The 16,989-nt window shown below is 38.9% G+C and overlaps 1 protein-coding gene across 5 annotated transcripts in view; it reads left to right on the top strand.

The window, feature by feature from the left end:
• Nucleotides 1-14,574: 14,574 nt before the first annotated feature.
• The window catches only part of LOC138007064 (histamine H2 receptor-like), a 60,454-nt gene continuing 58,039 nt past the window's right edge, over nt 14,575-16,989 (top strand). For 2 of the 5 annotated variants that reach the window (XM_068853775.1, XM_068853768.1), the window contains exon 1: nt 15,965-16,396. The gene's annotated coding sequence lies outside the window, so the exon portion shown is untranslated. Of the gene's footprint in view, nt 14,594-15,964; nt 16,397-16,989 lie in introns of those variants that run through there. The other 3 variants (XM_068853764.1, XM_068853765.1, XM_068853766.1) reach the window with 2 other exon arrangements.

The following is a 16,989-nucleotide window of genomic DNA, read 5'->3' as shown; positions in this document are numbered from 1 at the left end:
CTTAAAAATCCGACCAACGACAAGGTTTTAGAAAACAACAATAAAGGGCAAATTCAGAAGTAAAAGATTTTAGCATTTCTTAAAGATTGAAATTTGAAATGACAATAAAAACTGCCTCAGAGTACCAAAATAAAGAACAAAAGGAGATTAAAGAGAAGAAAAGCGAAGGAGATGACAACGTTTGGGGACACTATACAAACTGTTACAGCTTTGCACGAATAGTCGACGTCATCCCGTTTTTCTTAGTTTTACTGTCATTTCAAGTTAGTTTAAAGTGTATTTACCGTTCGTCTAAAACCATAAACCAGCCATTGTGGCAACAGGAACCTGTTGGACACACCTCTTTCAGTTTTCGTCTTAGGTAATTTGTCAATTTGTCAATACCAAAATCAATTAATTCAATTTTAGGTTTTGGGTTCAGTGTGAAGAAGTTTAAAGAAAGGTTAATTCACAAACATGGTCACCTGTCCAGCATGGGACAATAACGCCTGCTCGAGGTCATGTTATTATTGATCAGCCTGTTGCAGGCTCCCAGATAGTCGGGAAAGAGGAAAAAGAGCGTGCAAAAAATGAGAAGGCCCACTCGCTTTTTACATGCAGTTGTTTTTGTTTCCCAACTATCTGGAAGCGTGGAACAGGATAATTATTGATCGTCGACATTTTACAGAAGAATTAACTGTAGCCCGTTTAACTGTAGCCAAGCGCGCGAGCGGAGCACCATGGGTAAGATTTTTTTGGAAATCTATCCATGCGAGAAATTTTGGTTATGAAGTCACGTATCTCCGTAGGTTCGTACGTCCGTCCGCCCGTTAGGCCTTTCCCGATTGTGCTCGTAAAATCCTAAAAAAGTGCTGGCAAAAATGGCTAAAAAGTGCTCAAAATCTCAAAATAGTGCTCAAAAAGTGCTAAAAGTTGTGAACAGTTACCTCCAAGCTTTCCTTATACCACTGCAAAGTGTTGGTTTGAGTACTCTTTGAGACGATCCCCTATACTCACATTGGTGATTTTGACGCTTCCTCTTTGCTTGCTCTTCCCTTTGTTGATCGGAACTTTTCGCTTTCGTGCTATCGAAGCACTTTCTGGAGCACTTAGGGAGGCTCCAGTATTTACTGTTATTGTAATTGTATCAATCACGTCTTCGTCTTCAGTGCTATTGTTTTCTGACTGATTTAGTGCTTCCATTTGTGCTCTTCAAAAACTAAAGCCGGTTACGAATTGTAAATAAATTCAGCAATACTAGTGTAAAGCCTAGATATCAGATGATTTAGAAATTTGAGATGACACACACATGATACATCAGCCAATCACAAACTTCTGTTCTCACGCTCAGTAAGGATAAGTCCACGTGCCTTTCCATGACAACGGTCTTTTATTCTTGACAACATCATTAGTTATTAAAATTTATGACCTGGAACACGATTCTCGTTGCGAGCGACACAGTTTTTGCTGTAAAGTGTTTTAGAAGACATATTTTGCTCGAAATTTGCTCGAAATGTGAAATATTGCTCAAATGTTGCCCAAAGTGCGAAACAGTGCTTAAGGGTGCTCAAAATGCAAAATAATACTCCAAACTAAAAAAAGTGCTCAAAAGGTGCTCAGCGCAATCGGGAAAGTCCTACCGCCCGTACGGACTGTCGGACTTGAGGTGTGGGGGCAGGACAGCCTCTGGGGACTGGAGTGTTCGGGCAATTCGAAGACTATTCGGAGACAATCCAGTAAACCAATCAAAACTCGAAGTAATTACAAGTAGCGGACACAAAGCGCGGGAAAATTTGCACGCGCGAGCCACGATTGGTTTTGGTTTCACTTCTGACTGGTTGAAAAAATGGCGCGAGAACTTTGAACCAATCACTGAGTGAAGTAATCATAAACCAAAGTAATTCACTAATTACTTTCGACACTCAATTGAAAACCACTCTAATGAGAGTACATTCTAGTGTTTATTAAAAAACGATCGGTCTGAAATTTAGTCCTATAAAATTTCAAATGTCATGTGATTAGTACATTACCAAGAAAACTAGCTCGCGCAAAGAGGAGAAAACTATTTTTCCTGAAAAAGACCTTAGAATTGAAGTCGCTTCGAAAAAAAATATAAAGTGAATTATGAAATGAGCAACTAAGATCCAAAGAAAAATAAGCAAAATATTGTGTTTCGCAGTTTCACCGTAAGTAACAAAATAGAAGCTGTGTTTAAATTAATATTCGTTGCTGACTTCCTTTCTAGCTGCAAGGAGAATGGTTTTGTTTTTAACCTATTGTTAAGAAGACTTGTGTTTCCCTAACGTCATGTCAAAACAAAAGAACATCAACCAATTTAAACACATAATTTGCCTTATAATTGTGCTTGTCGCTTCTTATGTCGTCAGTAATAAAAAATATTAGTATAAATACACAGGTGATTATACAAAATCGCGCGCTCTCATTGGCTCGCTATCTCGGATTATAAGCCGATAATCACCTCGACGGACAAAATGGCTGCCAGTAGTCGTTTTGCCATTTCAAGTGAAGATGCTTTTCGCGTTGAATGTTTTTTTTTTCTCTTTTTTGAAATAATCACCTGTGTATTTATACTAAAACAATTATTCGCCTCAGGCTCATTGATTATCCGTGAATATTCACCTCTACTTCGTCTCGGTGAATATTCACCGATAATCACTTCGCCTTCGACGAATAATTGTTAAATAATAATGATAATAATAATAATAATCATGGCTCAGAATACATGTCTGAACAGATGTCACTACAAAGCACAAAGAGACAAGCTTCTAATGATTGTTGAGAAGATGATCAAAATATAGTGACAGGTCTTGAAGATAATCAAGTGCATGTTTCACTTATTCTAGACGGTACAACGGGATTTTGGCAAGTAAAAGGTGTTTCCTAACATTTGTTTTGTACAAATGTATAACTAACACATACATCTAAAGAAATCGTGATTGGCATTCCTCTACAGGCTAAGGGATACACACTAAAAGCGAAATGTCTGTTCTGCCCTACAGAGCTCGTCTCCAGAATTACAACCAAATCTTTTTGAATGAGCATTCTCACTTATTTCTTAAATCGCTCGTCTAAGAACACTTGCTGAGGTGAATTCAATTGCTGCACGTAGAAAAAAAAAACCGACGAGCTTCTAATGCTAGTCTGCTAGGTAACAGCATGCTAATGAAATAAACACGATAACAGAGCTTACGCCATCCGGTTCGAAAACTACATGGACAAGCTCCAAATGTGCAATCTTCGACAGTAAACGGTAGTAGTTTGCCTTGCTACAAAAAAGAGCACGCATTTTTTCGGAATAAATAAACCAGATGAAGCGGAGGACAAATAAACAAACGATGCACTAAAAGTGTTCTCGTACTTGGGGGCCGGCGAAAAAGGGTAGTTTAACCGAACTTTTGACTTAAGTTAGCTCTAGGAGACGAAAAACGCAATTACAAAAATACCTACTGAAGCACAGGAAAAAAAATTGCAAAAGTCATCGTGTATTGAAATGACACTACAACCTTGTTAAAAATGGACAACTAAATGCTCTGCACAACAGACTTGGAGAGCAGCAAGACAGAAGACTTTTGTGATCCACGACTTGGAAAATCTATCAAAACTTCCCAAATAAAAATTTGCCAAAAGCTGTTGTAATAACATTGTCATCCTACAAACAGCGCAATTTTTAAAGCCTGGAGTCCCAAGCGGCTGCAAAGCGGAAGAAGACACAATGTTATTTGAAGTAATTTAAAGCTTGGGGGCCGGCGGAATTATGATGAAAACTTACTTCAAAGTTGAAGCAAAATCAGCTCAACTTCAAAATTTCCATCTCATAAAGGGTGGTGTATCTGAGGATCGTGTCAATATGCAGCCCTATGATTCATTACAATAAAGCTTCAACATCTTCAAACTAACCTGCATCATTTGCCTTCTCGTGTGAACATCTTGAACTTCGGTAAATCAAATGCCAAACTCCACTTCTTTGGGCCTTTATCTCGTGTTGTTCGCAATTTGATCATTAAAATATTCTCATCGGAACGCCCAACAAACTCGAAGAATATCCATAGTGATAGAAAAGTGTGTAATTTTGTTACAATCTTTCATCTCTCTTGACAAAATATTTTTAAAAGTGTAGATCGCCTGTTTAAAAACCCGCGGGCAGCGCGTTCAAAATAACAATGGCGCAGAACTCGAATAATTCGATTCCCTTCACGCATGCTCAGACAAAATGCCCATGTGCTTGGGTTACCATATTTTCTTAACAATGGTGTTCCGCGCGCGCGCGCGCTGAGCTCCGGTAATGGTAATGGTAATGAATTTATATAGCGCATTTTCTATGAACATATTCAAATGCGCTTTAAAAGCAAGTAATCTATGGGTGAGATCGGACATCAGCATATACAGGCGCCCCTGGCAGCCGCTATCAGTCAATTAACGATCTCACCCAGCACATGAATGAATGAAATGAGGCCTGACCATAACACCGGGAGCTCCATACCATACTCTTTACGAACAGTGTATGGGGTTTTTTACGTCCCACAGGATTATTAACATTGAAGGGTTGTGAGACGGGGCCTACGGTTTATAGTCCTTATCCGAGAAGGCTTGTAAGTCTTAACCCTTTGCGTATGTAATTACAAAGGCAGCACTTTCTCCTCAGTTATTTTAAGACCCTGAATGTTGGTCCGGCCTGAGTCGAACTCACGACCTCCCGCATGGCAGCCCGATGCTCAGCCAACTGAGCCACCGGTGCGCGGTAATGATAGCTTTCATTTAGAGAGGGAGACGCAATAACCTACCACGCAGTTTTCTAACTTGCGGCCCTCTTATCCAGATCGTATTGGCATTTGGACTGTTGGCTTTTTGAGGAGAGGGGTAAACCGGAGTACTCGGGGGAAAACCTCTCGGAGCAGAGTAGAGACCGACAACAAACTAAACCCACTTATGACGTCGAGTCCGCGACGATGAAAGGAAGGCGAGTGCACTCATCACTACGCCGACCCTGCTCCCCGGGAGCCTACGGCAAGAGTTATTCCTACAAGGTCACCCATCCAGAAACTAACCCTATCCAACAGGGTTTAACATTGAGTACCATTCGAAATCAATGTCAACCCTGTGAGCCAACCGCCAAACATCGCCTTCTTTATACAAATATGCGGCGTTTTTATCAGGTTTGCTCTTCAGCAGCAGTGAAAGCTGGCATTACTGAAAAGGCCGAAGACTAAGAAAAACCTCATTAAAACTATTAGGATTTTGTGTTCGCAAACCAAGGTAGCAACACGTACATCAGCATCGCAGATAACCCAATCAATCACGCATGGTGGTCATCACTGCGAGGCCCAATTTGGAGAATGAAACACGTACTGACAAAAAAAATATGGCTGGATCATTCAATGATCTAAACCGAATGGAAATTGTATTTTTTCTATCAGATTACAGTATTTAAAAGTATAGTTACTATTTGGAAATTCAATTTCAAAGCTCAAACTAAAGCATTTAATCTGTATTTTCAACGTCTCAAGTTGGCACTGCCATACCAGACTGTTTACACTGAAGGCGGCGGTAACTTACACCCCGGGGGGAGAGGGGGAGGACATATATGAAAGGGGCGGGGGAATGCTCTTCGTCTCACCGTTAGGTGTGTATATTTAGGAATTTGGTCTCACTGGAGTGCTTTGGGAAAAACGTCATCATAAGTAGCCCTGAAGGAGCTGGCATTAGTGCTGATCCTCTTGCTAAGTTATTTAACACTTCAATAATCAGTGGTGGATATGCTGATCCTCTTGCTAAGTTATTTAACACTTAAATATTCAGTGATGGATATACTACTCCCTTGAAGTATGGACAAGTGACACCTGTTTTCAATTATCGACCAATTACTGTGCTAGTTGCATTCAACAATATTTTCGAGCGTATTCTATCTATGCAACTTTGTGACTATGTTCAGGATAAATTCTCACCTTATTTATCAGTATATCGCAAATACTATAGCTGTCAGACTGCGCTACAACGTCTTCTTGAGGAATTAAGGACTGCTTTGGTGCTTTGGACAGTAAGGAGCATGCAGCCATGGTAGGCATTGATCTCTCGAGGGCATTTGACTGCCTTCCCCGTGAGTTATTGTTATCCAAGCTCAAAGCATATGGCCTATCAGAGAACAGTGTAAAATTTCTAGCAAGCTACTTGGCAATCGATTTCAGAGGGTAAAGATTGGTGATGCCTACTCTACTTGGTTATCTCTTTGTAAGGGCGTGCCTCAAGGGTCTGTTCTCGGACCCTTGTTATTTAATGATTTGCTACTCTTGCCGGCCAACTCTACTATTAATTCTTATGCTGATGATACTCAACTTTTTCTTCATGGATTGAAACCAACTACAGCTCAGACCACTCTGCAAAGCGATTTGACTCTATTATATGATTGGTTCCAGGCTAACGGCATGACAAATGTCTCTCTATGTGGTTTGGAACTAACGCCAACGATCTCCCTGTTTCACTTAATGCCACTGCATGTAATCGATATTGCCAATAGAATGCAACTTCTTGGTGTCAGTATCGATAGAGATCTTAATTTCAATGTTCATGTTAAGGATACTGTAAGAAAGGTTAGCCGCAAGTTGCAAGTTCTGAAGCGTTATAAACATTTCATCTCTACTCATGCCAAGAAGAGGCTGTATCTGGCTTATTTTCTCCCACATTTAACCTACTGTTCCACCGTCTGGTTCCACTGTGGCAAGCGAAATGCTGATATAATTGAGAAACTCAATGAATCCATTCTTCGTTTCGTTTTTAATGATTTTAATAATTCGTATGAAAAAGTATTACAAGAAATTAATCAGCCTAGTCTGAGAGCACAATGATAAATGATATGCTTATATTAGTTTTTTTAGGCATTAAACAATGCTGCACCTAATTATATCTCTGATCTTTTTACCGAGCGCCAAACCAGCATCAGTTTACGAGGCAAACGCAGACTAGTTATTCCACGTGTAAGTACAACAAATTATGGTCTTCATTCACTTCGATATCATGCCAACAAACTATGGAACTTGTTGCCTGATAATGTCCGTGTGTCCACCTCTCTTGCTGCCTTCAAAAATGCACTACAAACTGTCCATCTGTAAAATGAATTTTGTTCTTTTTGTGACCAATATTAAATTCTTAAATTACCTGTACATAATACTTAATATTTCTTTTTATGTATTTATCTATTTATTTCACCTATTGATTACTTTAATTATTTTATAGATTTATTTTCTTCGGAGATATTAGCACTTTGTTTGCTGTCAACAAATTCGACGTTAAATGAAGTCTTTGATTGATTGATTGAGGAAATATAAAAACATGCATTTAATGTTTTAAATATGGTCTATCCTGCAAGCAGGGGTTTCTTTCTGGCAATTCTTTTAGCATGTACGAAGTCGTTCGCGTCTCTTGTACTACGCGAAATACAAGAGACGCGAACGACTTCATACATGCTAAAAGACTGGCCAGAAAGAAACCTCTGCTAGCAGGGTGAATATGGTCTCTTTTAGGGGTTAAAAACGCCTGGTCTCCTTAATAGCTTTAGGGGTTTAATTCAAATTTCCGACGAGCATCCCTGCCCCATCATATGCAGAGTCTCTCCCGTGGAACTTTAGTCCTGTTCCGGGACTCCCTCTTACCCCGCCCTGAAAATGGGCCTGGAACCCAGGCGGGAGAAGAGGGAGTCCTGTATTACTTGCAGGCGCATGCTCGGAATGACACCATTTTTTCCCCCAAAACTGGGGGAAAAACCATATTTGGAAAAAGATTCCTTATTTGGGCATAGTTTATTCCGAGTGCTTTTACACTGGATACATGGGGTTAATGTGAAAGAAAATTATAACGCAAAGTTTCTGGAGGCAATTGATCTCGCATTTAAGAAATGCCACTTTTCCTTTGTGCCTAAGGCGGAACAACTGTCGTTACCGGTAATGATGGTTTTGATAAATCTGCAACAGGATTTGGCCAAGTCTGTTTGCTACGTGGTTGTCCCTTTAATATGTTTACGATTTTCTTCGATCCGAGTCCGATGTTAATTGTAAATCAGTCCTTCTTATCGTGAGTCCCAATCGTGGAAGATCAGATGGATTACAACTGAAAGTATGGAATTTCGTGCCTGAAACCCAACTGAAGAGCTGCAAGTTGTTGGCGCAGAAAAATATCAAATTTTTATTTCATTGCTCTCCCGAGACTCCTTGAAACTTACAAATATACTGTATGTAGGTCGTGGATGTGAATCGCTCATTGAAGACTAATAAAATTGTCAAATTGTTTGGATACCCACGCAATATAAAACAGTCAAGTAAAAAATGTCGTAAATACTCTCAGTTTTGTCAGGAATAATACACAAACACCGGTGACAAACAGAATTTTTTTTTTTTTGAGTAATTAGAGTAGGGTAATTTACTCAGACTTTTAATTTTTCAAAGCACTTTTCTTTCCTTACAAGGACATACTTCGGGCCGAGGCCAAATGGCTAAGGTTTTATGTAGAGCTGCCTGTTGAGACTGCAATGATTTTTATACCGGAAAAACAAAAAGACGATTGCATAACAGAAAAAGTGAGCATTATTCCTGATAAAGTTAAATAAAAAGTTAAACGAAATTGAATCACAATCTGGACTATTTGTCTCTTTACATACCAGTTTGTGTTGATAACGCAATGATGAAGCAATAATGTTCCTATTAGAGTTATACATATATATGCACAGTCAAACATCGATTATTCGGACGTTAATTGCCACGATTTCGTGAATATTAATTAATAAGAATGAAAAATGCTTCTTGAAAGCGTGTGTCACCTTGCTTTTATTGTTGCTACTTAAAACCACTTTCCTTCTGAGACTTATTGTTAGACTGTTAGAGGTAAAGTACTGCAGATAATAAGAAATTCTGACTCCGAGCTGTTTTGTCGCTTAGTGAAATCCTATGCTATATTTACTAGTTCAGCCTTTGCATCGATTTATTGCGATCTTCTTTCAGTCCTTACATTCATTCGGCAATAATTTTCCAATATCACTGCGATCGGGTTTTTTCTCCTCGTTTGGTCACGACGAGGCATAATTTAGATGATCTCTTTTCTGACACTGTGAACGACACAGTAATTTTCATATACGATTTTTTGTCGGAGTTTCAAGGTTCCCTTTATTTACATATCCAGTCTGGCATCTCATGCAATATGGTTGGCTCATTCCGAGCATGCACCTGCAAGTAATACAGGACTCTCTCTTTTCCCGCCTGGGTTTCAGGCCCATTTTCAGGGCGGGGTAAGAGGGATTCCCGGAACAGGACTAGTGGAACTTATGATCAGTTTATTTTGTAACGGGTGATGGATCATTACCGTTACTGATGTTTAAATTAAACCTTTTGATTAATGTACTCCTATTTTTCATAAAATGGAAACAACTATTCAGCAACATCATAGTTATTTTCCTTTAACGTAACCTTCATGGATTTTTTTACGTGTACAATGCATATAACGCATGTCCAGTGTTACTCAGCTTAAAAGCCTGCCACGGCCAGTAAGCAAACATACTGTCTTTTCTTGATAGTACTAAGGCATATGTATCGTATCGTGGATATTCAAAGAAAAAGCGTCTTTTCACCCTGCATTCAATATCGTATATATAAATGGAACTTAATTTCGTTTGTAGCACTTTTTACAACCACAAGTTTAATGTCTTTAGCACTTTACAAGACTTGTAAAAACCTTTGCCTTAGTCAAAGATTAATTTCCTGCTCAAGACCTATTCTACGCACGAACGGTCGTTTAATTGCCGCAAGCATAACTAAAAATCTCCCTTCCCCTCGGCAGCATTTTTACCATTTAGTAAACTAGTAAATGGTCAAGATGGTCATAAATTAACCCAAACGGTGGCACTGGCCATAAAAAGATCCGCTTAAAGGGGGAAAGTGCATTTGGTCTAAGTAAAGATTTCTTTAATTATGCATGTCTTTCAACCTTTGGCCCACAGGGATTTCTTGCATAATGGTTACAAATGTAAAAGAAGTACGAGCCCCAGCAAAGGTTCTTTTTGCCTCCATCCACACGAGCAGCCGTCTCTTCAGCTTTGGTTTCCGACATTGTTGAACATACTTCCTACAGAAAATGCCAGATATTGCTGATCGACTGAAGCATATTGTTGCTGTGATACCAGCAATCAGGGGCACCCAACGATGATACAGGTCAAAACCACTTAAACGTAACATTGTTAAACGTGTTTTAGTATTTAAACGGTAGATATAGGCATATTTTTATCCCCTAAAATTTTTCATCTCTTCGGATTCTCTAGCTGAACGGTCTAGTAATCCGGAAATTCTAGGGATTAAAACTTACCTCCCGAAAATTCTAGGTGACCTTTTTAGGGTAAAAATCCGTTTAAAATGTGCAATTATACCATGTTTTAGATGTTCGAAATTCCTAGGACAGGCAGGGAAGCAAAACATTTTACAACAAATGTTCCGAAAATTCTAGATCTCAAATCATCTCCCGAACAGATATTTTCCGAAAATTGACTTTGGGTGCCCTTGTAAGACCTAAGATCTAGAAAACTAAGACCTAGACCTAACTATCCGTGAAACGATTCAGTATGAGTATGGTCGATATCAACACGTATACACCCCACGTGTATACGCCACTGATGTAATATTTGTTAAAAAAAATTACTTGAAAAGCCAAAACCATACCTAATTTGAGCAGTCGCTAAATACATACGAAGAATAACTCCGTAATGTACAGTAGTTGTCGCTTAAAATGATAACCTGTGGATTTTATCTAGACGCACACCTAATCACAATCAGTCGTTAGTCAAAAGAGAGAATTACCTTGTTCTCTTGAAAGAAAACAATAGTGAAACCTGCTACCATAATCCAACGAAATTGTATAATTTAATATACTACATCGTGCATGGTCGTGGAAAGTTTCACTTTCAAAGAAATAGGCATAGTAACAGTAACCGTTTGCTTTAACTGAACCACTCATGCATCATCTCTAAATCAACAACATCAACAATTACGAATTTCTATATTAAATTCGAACAACTGTGGAACAAAAAACCGTAGCTGTAACGTGTATTTATAACGTAACCTTTAACAGTAACTTTTTACCCTCAATTGAGACTCCCACGTCAGGAAGGAAGTCACTACTTTTCACACTTAGCAGTCGCCGCAACGAAACACACATCTGGTATTGTAATACACAAGGTTATTACTATGAGGTTGATATCGACCAAACTCATACTGAATCGTTTCACGGATAGTTAAGGTTCGACCCATTGTTAGACAAGCAAGAAAAAACTATCACCGCCGAAACATGTCTGGAATGTTTATTGTGTTGCGACCAATCGCAGTTTAAATTCCGTAAGGGCAAATTTATTTCTGTGCGGGAATTACCAAATCAATCAGGCGCATACAAAAATTAATATCAGAGGTATAGAATGGTGAATTCGAGAGTTTGCGAGAGTGCGAGACCCTTGTTTAAAAATTCGAGACTGAGGCTTTTTTCGTTTCTATCAAATTCGAGTCCGAGACTTTACCTCTAAAAATCCGAGCTCGAGACTCCAATAGCTAGAAAATGTCGCGCCGATAGTACTAAAACAGCATAAAACGCGACAGAAATCTCCAACGGAAATCTCCAACGGAAGATGAGATTTACCATTCCCCTAATAAATATTGTTTCACAACACAGAAACCGCGGCATGGGATCATTTTGCAAATTACTGAAAGGACGCATGCATTTCAACTCGGAGACTCCCGAAATAATACATGCTTTACGACTTGTAACCAAAAGTAAAAACTAAACTGTTAAGGGAAACATCTGTTTATTAAACATTAGCTTGCGAGCAGGCCCTTCTATTGAAGCGCTCGGGCGATACTAAGCCTACATGAAACCCAAATAGGGCCCGCTCACAAGCTAATTAAACATCGGTCTAAAAATTCTAATTCTCTTGACGTTTTCCAGGTTTGACGCGCGTGTACAAACTGCACAATACTCTTAACGGAATATTTGTTATTTGCTTTCATGAATTTTATTAGCAGTAGGGCAAATGGATCTTTTAAATCCGAAAACCATCACCGCATTACACCGGAAAAACAATACACTGTTGGCAAGTGGTTGGGATTTTATTTTATATAAGAAATTTAATGATTTTTATATATTCTATAGTTTTCTAGGTCTTAGTTTTCTAGGTCTTAGGTCTTAGGTTTCTAGGTCTTAGGTCTTAGGTCTTAGGTCTTAGTTTTCTAGACACCCGTTGAATTTTAAGCGTTTTTATGCCTAACGGTTAACTTTTTGGCCATGTTACGGCCAACGGTCAAGCCCCATTGAGATCCTCTTAGAAGACAGCCGACAGGCGGCCATGTCATTTTTTTCGGCTTTTCGCTCACCTTTGAGTCTTCGATGGTGCGCCACCTTGAGTTGTGTTATAGAGCGTACGACTTCGAAAATAACTATTTACCTTGCTGGCGGTAGCTAGTTAACAATTATTCACCGAAGTGAAGGTGACTAGTACTTGGAAAATCACCTCTGAGTTAGCCAATCAGGTCAATCAGCGCGCGGAGAGCACTATTCACTTGTGTTGTGTATGTACTACTAATGCTGGACATTTACCTCGCCGCTTCGCGGCTCGGTGGCTTGATATCCACCATTAGCCACCTCCACTTCGGTGAATTAATGACGTCCTGAAATTATAGACCCCCTAGTGACTCAGACAAACAAAGTTCAGTCTGTAAGAGTCACAAGGGAAATGAGGCATAATATTCGTGTCAATCATTTCGGTTTTAAGCCACGTCAACCGTCTTCTTGGCTCTGTTCTCGAGAGACAACCAGAACAATACACAATTGAGTGTTTAAAGTGTGGAGAGTTGAAATTGACGGGCAAACGTGACAACCCTTTTAAACGAGTGAGGGGCTAAGGTGGTGCAAATAGTGGAAATGAGGAATAATATTCGCGTCAATCATTTCGGTTTTAAGCGACGTTGACCGTCTTCTTGGCCCTGTTCTCGAGAGACGATCAGAACAATACACAATTGAGTGTTTAAAGTGCAGAGGGTTGAAATTGACAGGCAAACGTGACGACCTTTTTAAACGAGTGAGGGGCTGTATAAGGTGGTGTAAATAGTGGAAGTGACCACGCGCTTAATCCGAGCATAGGTAATGGCCGTCGGTCTGCGGCGAAAATGCAAAAAAAAGGTTCGATGCTGGAAGGAAATCAATGATACCATAGTGCAAGTTCTGTTCCCTATTCTACTCCGTTGACAGGTTGACATGTTGGAAAAGTGTTGATGGGCCTACGCTACTTCTGCTCGCCAATGGTTGTCTGTTTTGCTCTGACTAAGATATCTTTCATGCAAGGATTTTTCTTTGCGTTATACAACGTAGTATGGGTGGGGGGGGGGGGGGGGACATGCCAACGTTATATAACGTAGTATGGGTGGCGGGGGGGACATGCCAAACAGTTCTCTTAGCTGTGGGTAATTTTCTATCAGGTGCCATTTACATTTCTCGATGTCTTACGATGGTTTTGGCAGCGGTATGAAGACTTGCTCTCCTGATTCCTGCAACTCTTTGAGAGATTTCGGCAATTTATGGTCATTTATCTGGATGCTGTGAGTCCGATTTACATCAACAGGGTTTAGTACTAAACATTCTACCTCCTTTTTAGAAACCATATGGTCCATGTGACGAGGTCTATTTTTAGTAATAGTGCAAAGCGCTAATCCGAGCATTTTAGCGACTTTTGAGGAGAGACCAAACATTCTAAAGGGAAAAATTCAGCATTAAAGTGGAGCATTTTAGTGGGGAAACAAAAGCATAATATACAAAAGCCTACTGCCAACTGAGTCGATCATCTGTGTGGCAGAATAAGATGGCTTTGGTGTTAAAAAACCTCTCTCTTTAGACAGCTTTAATGGCAGTTTCAGGTATCTGAATAAACCCTGGAGAGCCCGATCAAACTGAGAAAAATCGTATTTAATATTCTTGTAAGATTAGGAAAAAAGGTTTCTAAAATGTGCTTAATGGTCGACCAATTGACCCGTTAAAGCAAACAGCCCACTATTCACACATCACCGTTCAGTACGTTTGGCACTGAATTAAAAAACGCCATAGGACAGCGGCCATGACAATCTTCCTGCCTTTTACGGGGTTTTGGATAGTCATCCGTCTTGATGTAGCCTTGATGATCTATAAACCTACAGTCTGACAACACTGATTAATATGTCAACTGATGCATCTCGTAAAATATAGACAGCGCTATTCAGTCAGTGACGAACCTTACCTCTTCTTTACACGTGACCTGTGCCCCTCCCAGGAAACTCAAACAAAAAACATTACATTCAAAAGCTTTAGCGCTCGTCTTCTAAGTTTCAGATCACTTGTCAAAATTTCGCGTGACATGGGTACAGATTGGATAAAAATTAAAATGAAAATTCTTTTAACGAACCTCAAGGGTCTAATAGATGCTTTCAGAAAACGAGTTTAACAAACGAGACTAAATCTAGTTATATATCTTTCTTTCTAATTTCTTTAGGTTAGGAACCTTGCAGAAATGGGCCCTATGTATGTTTCCGCGGATAGTCCGGTGCAACTTGTGGTATCCTTTAACTAAAACCTGTTCCGAACAAACGCTTTCGGAACTGTCACTTCATTGAGTACTTTGCCCATATCCACATCTGCATATTATACATACTGTTCCTGTCATGGTTCCGCCGAGGCAAATTATTATGCTTTGAAGTCAAAGAAATAATTAAAACTTTATCAGTCGTTTCAGATACTGGAAATGTAGGCTTGCTAAAACTAAATTGTATTTTTCACTCATTGTGCATCATTTTAAAAATCGATAAAATGTGTACAACTCGCCTTACATTGACGTCTACAATCGTTGGTTTGTTGGCGCGGGGATCATGTTAAGCTTTTTGTGACAAGTTAAATCTCATCTGTCGTCCGACTTCCAAAACAGAAAAACTGTAATCTTTGAATCGACTTCTTTATGAAGCTAGATTAGTAAATTAAAATGATACCTTATCGTGGTCATATTATGATACAAAAGATGAACTTACAAGATGATACAACTAAAAGTGTTCTTTATTCAAGTTATTCCAGAATAAGTCTACATCTAAGTGATGCATATATCTCTGAGATGGAAGGAGAAACTAAAAACTGAGGACTATCCTTTGGCTGATTAACGGTCTTGCGTTTGAGAGGTTTGTGTGGTCAATGTTCAAAGTACCATAACCTATCTAGGTGTAGTTTCTATCCAATCGTGACCCTTAAAACTAAAATTAATGATAGCAGTGGTTTACCACATGTTCGAGGGATGATTCATTACTTGCTAATTTTTTATGACATCACGGACATGATTCGGAGTTATAAAAGTATTTCTTGTCAACGACTATGGGAAATAAAACGAGAATTCTTTTTAATATGTATCACTTCACAAGTCCCCATATAAGCGTAAATCTTTAAGACGAATAAATTGGCAAATCTGTTCAGCAATTTTGTAGGGGCTGCTTTATTATGAATTGCAGATAAGTCACTAGAGATAAGTTTCCATAACTGCTATCTTACATGACAATGATAACGCACTTGTCGTGGCCACGAAAAAAACTCAGATGTGTTTTCAGAAGAAAAAACCCTGATTGAAGAGCTTCTTTAGCTGCTGATACAACTAAAATTTTAGATGCAAGATACTAATTATGCGTTGTGTCCACTCGACGTGTTGTTCAGTTCTTTTATAATTTAAAATTCAAACTGATTATCATTTTGTAATCATGCAAAACTAGTCTTACTACTCTTTTTATAAAGGTTTTTTTTATAATAGTGTTTAAATTCATGTAATTATTTATAGCTTTGCGTTAAATTTTCACCATCATGAACTGAATAATTTAAGCTTTTAGCGTGACACTTCATTCAGCGAACTATTACTGAAAAATGGGATTGGATTTGTGGGAGGCCGTCTACCACGCAAAGATATAGATTGGTTTATTTCTACATACTTTAAGACAGTGTAAAAGATGAGATCCATCTGATTAACGTTTACTCATTGCGCTAAATATGTAATTCTATCCAATCCGACTTGACAGGCCATGTATGCAAAACGGTATTTCGAAATCAAAGTTCCAGAGCAGGTGAAAAAGTGAGATAAATCGCTTAGCTTCAGGTTTCGACAACCAAATGAATCACGACGCATCCCAGAGAGGTGGTATCTACTTCGCTGAGTCTCGCAAACGACCTCGGGTTTTGAATCAATGAGAACATACATCCATCCAGCAAGAAGAGAATCGTTGATTTTAAAGTGACGAGTCAAATACACTTCAGGTACAACGTTCGGCGACAGACTGTCGCTTCGTAAATAACCTCCCTTTAGAAACAGAGCTCAAGACCCGACGAAAAAAGGGTAAGTAAACTCATGCGACTCTACAATCATATTGTTCTTAGTGTGATAAAGGCTAAACCTTCCTTTTCCTTGGTCATCTGTTGTCTGAAATTTTAAAAAGATGACGTCAATTAGGCCACTAGTTGAAAAAATTGATGAAAGCACAAGTCATAGATGTGTACTGTCAGGACATCACGGGATAAATTGTGTTTTCTATCTCTTATGTAAGTAAAATACCATCGAGGTGACATTCTCTGATAAAGAGTGTCAAAGGTATGAGGAGTCGTTTATTTTACTCTAATTTTCAGAACTTTTCTTAGAATCAAAACGGAATTATGTTTTTTTTTCACAGTAATGACAGATTTTTCGTGAAAATGTTGTTAAGAAAATCATAGAAAACAGTGGAATAAGCTTAAAATAATCGTTTTTGTTATTTTTACCAATTTTGCCGTGGGTTTATCCCGCCACATATTTAAGGAGTTCGCGGGACAAATGTAAACATAAGCGCTTTGAAAAAGAGGCTGAAGTTTCATTTCACCAAATGAATTTGACTGTCGTGTATCTAAATACAGCTGGCAGGTTATACAGAAAAAAACTCTTGCTTTAATAAACAG

The sequence above is a fragment of the Montipora foliosa genome, chromosome 6, assembly GCF_036669935.1.
Source record: "Montipora foliosa isolate CH-2021 chromosome 6, ASM3666993v2, whole genome shotgun sequence".
Taxonomy (NCBI): domain Eukaryota; kingdom Metazoa; phylum Cnidaria; class Anthozoa; order Scleractinia; family Acroporidae; genus Montipora; species Montipora foliosa.
Note: the sequence above shows the minus strand (reverse complement) of the source record. Positions and strands in the feature narration are given on the sequence as shown.